The sequence below is a fragment of the Galeopterus variegatus genome, unplaced genomic scaffold (genome assembly GCF_000696425.1).
Source record: "Galeopterus variegatus unplaced genomic scaffold, G_variegatus-3.0.2 Scaffold73, whole genome shotgun sequence".
In the NCBI taxonomy this organism is placed as follows: Eukaryota; Metazoa; Chordata; class Mammalia; order Dermoptera; family Cynocephalidae; genus Galeopterus; species Galeopterus variegatus.
Window position 1 is genome coordinate 157,634 of NW_007726184.1, and position 5,384 is coordinate 163,017.

Below are 5,384 nucleotides of genomic sequence, written 5' to 3' on the forward strand. Positions count from 1 at the left end.
TTTTTTTTTTTTTTTTTTTTTTTTTTTTTTTTTGTTTTTGTTTTTGTCCTTTTTGAGACAGGCCACACCGTGCTCAGCCAGTGAGCACTGTGAGCGCACCGGTCATCCCTATATAGGATCCGAACCCGTGGTAGGAGCGCCGCAGCACTCCCAGCGCCACACTCTCCCGAGTGCACCACAGGCTCGGCCCATTCTTCTGTCTTTTTGATAACAGCCATTCTAACTACAGTGAGGTGGTATCACATTGCTGTTTTGATTTGCATTTTCCTGATGATTAGTGAGGCTGAGCCCTTTTTCCTATGCCAGTTGGCCATTTGTATGTCTTCTTTTGAGAGATGTCTAAGATCCTTTGCCCATTTCTCAATTGGGTTATTTGTTTCCTGCTGTCATTTCAGTTTCTTACACATTCTGGATATTAAACCCTTGTCAGATGTATACTTTACAAATATCCTCTCCCATTCTGTAGGTTGTCTCTTTACTCCATTAAGTTTCCTGTGATGTGCAGATGCTTTTAGTTTGATGTAATCCTACTTGTTTATTTTTGCTTTTATTGCTTGTGCTAGGGGTTGCACCATTTTGCATTCCCACCAACAATGTATGAGAGTTCCTTTTTCTCCGCAACCATGCCAGCATTTATCTTTCAGCGTCTTTTGGATTTTTGCCATCCTAACTGGGGTGAGATGGTATCTCAGTGTGGTTTTGATTTGCATTTCCCGGATGCTTAGTGATGTTGAGCATTTTTTCATATGACTGTTGGCCATTTGTATATCTTCTTTAGAGAAGTGCCTGCTTAGCTCTTTTGCCCATTTTTTGATTGGGTTGCTTGTTTTTTTCTTGTAAAGTTGTTTGAGTTCTTTATATATTCTGGATATTAGTCCTTTGTCAGATGTGTATTTTGCAAATATTTTCTCCCACTCTGTTGGCTGTCTTTTAGCTCTGTTAATTGTTTCTTTTGCTGTGCAGAAGCTTTTTAGTTTGATATAGTCCCATTTGTTTATTTTTCCTTTGGTTGCCCGTGCTTTTGGGGTCATATTCATGAAGTCTGTGCCCAGCCCTATTTGCTGAAGGGTTTCTCCTATGTTTTCTTTAATAAGTTTTATTGTTTCGGGGTGTATATTTAAATCCTTGATCCATTTTGAGTTGATTTTAGTACATGGTGAGAGGTATGGGTCTAGTTTCAATCTCCTGCAAATGGATATCCAGTTATCCCAGCACCCTTTGCTGAAGAGGGAGTCCCGACCCCAGTGAATAGGCTTGATGCCTTTGTCGAAGATCAAATGGCAGTAAGTGCGTGGGTTGATTTCTGGGTGTTCTGTTCTATTCCATTGATCAGTGTCTCTGTTTTTGTACCAGTACCATGCTGTTTTGGTTATTATAGCTTTGTAGTATAGTTTAAAGTCAGGTAGAGTAATACCTCCAGCTTTATTTTTTTTGCTCAGCATTGCTTTGGCTATTCGTGGTCTTTTGTTATTCCAGATAAATAACTGTATAGTTCTTTCCATTTCTGTGAGAAATGTCATAGGAGTTTTGATGGGGATTGCATTGAATTTGTATATTACTTTGGGTAGTATAGTCATTTTCACTATATTGATTCTTCCAATCCAGGAGCATGGGATGTCTTTCCATCTTCTTGTATCCTCTCTAATTTCTCTCAGGAGTGGTTTATAGTTCTCGTTATAGAGATTTTTCACGTCCTTAGTTAGTTCAATTCCTAGGTATTTTATTTTTTTGGCAGCTATTGTGAATGGGCAGGCTTTCTTGATTTCTCTTTCTGCTTGTTCACTATTGGTGAATAGAAATGCTACTGATTTTTGTGTGTTGATTTTGTATCCTGCTACTGTGCTGAACTCTTTTATCACCTCTAAGAGTTTTTTAATAGATGATTTGGGCTGTTCTATATATAGGATCATGTCATCTGCAAAGAGGGACAGTTTGACTTCATCCTTTCCAATCTGGATGCCCTTTATTTCCTTCTCTTTTCTGATTGCTCTGGCTAATACTTCCAATACTGTGTTGAATAGGAGTGGTGAGAGTGGGCATCCTTGTCTGGTTCCTGTTCTTAAAGGAAAAGCTTTTAGTTTTTCCCCATTCAGGATGATATTGGCGGTGGGTTTATTATATATGGCTTTGATTATGTTGAGATACTTTCCGTCTATACCTAATTTATAAAGGGTCTTTGTCATGAATGAGTGTTGGATCTTATCAAATGCTTTTTCGGCATCAATAGAGATGATCATATGGTCCTTGTGTTTGATTTTGTTAATATGGTGGATCACATTTATTGATTTGTGTATGTTGAACCAACCTTGCTTCCCTGGGATGAATCCCACTTGATCGTGGTGAATGATCTTGCATATGTGTTGTTGTATTCTGTTTGCTAATATTTTATTGAGGATTTTTGCATCTATATTCATCAAGGATATTGGCCTGTAGTTTTCTTTCTTGGTTATATCTTTATCTGGTTTTGGTATCAGGATGATGTTTGCTTCGTAGAATGTGTTTGGAAGCTTTGCTTCTGTTTCAATCTTTTGGAATAGTTTGTATAGAATCGGTGTCATTTCTTCTTTGAATGTTTGGTAAAATTCTGCTGTGAATCCATCTGGTCCTGGGCTTTTCTTTGTTGGGAGCTTTTTGATAACATCTTCAATCTCCTTTATTGTTATTGGCCTATTCAAGTTTTCTATATCTTCTTGGTTTAATTTTGGAAGCTTGTGTGAGTCCAGAAATTTATCCATTTCCTCCAGGTTTTCGAACTTGTTGGCGTATAGCTGTTTATAGTAGTCTCGGATGATTCCTTGTATTTCATTTGGGTTGGTTTTTCATTTCTAATTTTTGTTATTTGAATCTTCTCTCTTCTTTTTTTTGTTAGCCATGCTAGTGGTTTGTCGATTTTATTTATCTTTTCAAAAAACCAACTTTTTGATTTGTTGATCTTTTGTATTGTTTTTTGGGTTTCAATTTCGTTAAGTTCTGCTCTGATCTTGATGATTTCTTTCCTTCTGCTAACTTTAGGTTTGGATTGTTCTTGTTTTTCTAGTTCTTTAAGGCGCATTATTAGATTGTTCACTTGCCAGCCTTCCATTTTTCTGAGGTAGGCGTTTAATGCAATAAATTTCCCCCTTAGTACTGCCTTTGCTGTATCCCACAAGTTTTGGTATGATGTATCATTATTTTCATTAGTTTCAATAAATTTTTTTATTTCCTGTTTGATTTCTTCTTGGACCCATGTGTCGTTAAGTAGAATGTTGTTTAATTTCCATGTGTTTGTATACTTTCCAGTGTTTTGTTTATTATTGATTTCTAGTTTTAATCCATTGTGGTCTGAGAAAATACATGGGATAATTCCAATTTTTTTGAATTTGTTGAGACTTGATTTGTGTCCTAATATGTGGTCTATCCTGGAGAATGATCCATGTGCTGATGAGAAGAATGAATATTCTGAGGTTGTTGGATGGAATGTTCTGTAGATATCTGCCATGTCCAATTGGTCTAAAGTTTTGTTAAGTTCTTGTGTTTCTCTGCTAATTCTTTGCCTAGTTGATCTGTCCAATATTGACAGTGGGGTGTTCAGGTCCCCTGCTATTATGGTATTAGTGTCTATTTCCTTTTTTAGTTCTAATAGAGTTTGTTTTATGAATCTGGGTGCTCCAACATTGGGTGCATACATATTTATGATTGTTATGTCTTCTTGATGTATCAGTCCTTTTATCATTATGTAGTGTCCCTCATTGTCTCTTTTTATGGTTTTTAGTTTAAAGTCTATTTTGTCTGATATGAGTATAGCTACTCCAGCTTGTTTTTCTTTTCTGTTTGCTTGGAAGATCTTTTTCCATCCTTTCACTCTTAATCTATGTGAGTCTTTATGGGTGAGGTGAGTCTCTTGTAGGCAGCATATAGTTGGGTTGATCTTTCTTATCCAGTCAGCCAATCTGTGTCTTTTGATTGGTGAATTTAAACCCTTGACATTAAGGGTTGTTATTGAGAGGTGTTGCTTTATTCCTAGCATTTAATTATTTTTTTGATTTTCTTGAGTGATGTTTGTTCCTTGCTTTCTGTTTTGCTGTTTGTTTTCTGTGTTTGTTGGTTCCTGAGGTTGCCTCTGGTGATTATGATCGTTTGTTTTCTTTTCATGATAGTCATTTTTCTTATAGTAGTGAGTTTTTATTTTACTTGGATTGTTATGGGAGTGGTAATTATCTTCCGGGATCCAATCCCAGTACTCCCTTGAGAATTGCTTGTAAGGGTGGTCGTGTGGTGATGAACTCCCGCAGTTTTTGTTTGTCTGAGAAATGTACTATTTGCCCTTCATTTCGGAAGGACAGCCTTGCAGGGTAGAGTATTCTTGGTTGGCAATCTTTGTCTTTTAGTATTTTAAATATATCATCCCATTCCCTTCTGGCCTTTAGGGTTTGTGTTGAGAAGTCTGATGTTAACCTGATTGGAGCTCCTTTATAGGTTATTTGATGCTTCTCTCTTGCAGCTTTCAAGATTCTCTCTTTGTCCTTGAGTTTTGCCATTTTGACTATAATATGCCTTGGTGAAGCCCTTTTTGGGTTGAATACGTTTGGAGATCGTTGAGTTTCTTGGATCTGTAGATCTGTGGTTTTTCTTATGTCTGGGAAGTTTTCTGCCACTATTTTGTTGAATATGTTTTCAATACATTCGCCTTTTTCCTCCCCTTCTGGAATACCCATGATTCGGATATTTGAGCGCTTAAGGTTGTCTAATATCTCTCTCTGATTTTCTTCGATAACTTTGATACTTTTTTCTTTTTTCTTGTCTGCTTGTATTATTCCAAAGAGCCCATCTTCAAGAACTGAGGTTCTCTCTTCAACTTCCGTTATCCTGCTGGTTAAACTCTCCATTGTGTTTTTTATTTTGCTGAATAACTTCTTCAGTTCGGCAAGTTCTGCTACATTTTTTTTTATGACAGTGATTTCCTTGTACATTTCCTCTTTCAGGTCCTGTATGTTTTTCCTTGTTTCATCATGTTGTCTAGCTGTGTTTTCTTGTATCTCGTTCAGTCTCTTTAGGATTAACACTCGAAATTCCCTGTCATTCATTTCAAGGGCTTCTTGTTCTATAGGATCTAGAGTTTGAGATTTATTGACTTTTGGTGGTGTATTTTCTTGGTTTTTTCATTTCGGGTAACTCTTTTTGGAGTGTTTGTTCATTTCGGCAGGGATTTTCTCTCGATTCTTGGAGCTCCAATTCAATTCTCATAAGAAGTGTTTTCTGCCCTTTGCTATCAGGGCGTTTTCACACTCTGTGAACTCTAGATGGGGCTATTGAGCCTTTCAAAGCGTTTCTGCAGGATATGTAATTGTTCTTTCTTTCTTTCTTTATTTCTGAGATTCCGCCTCTTTTAGCTGGGCCCCTCCTCG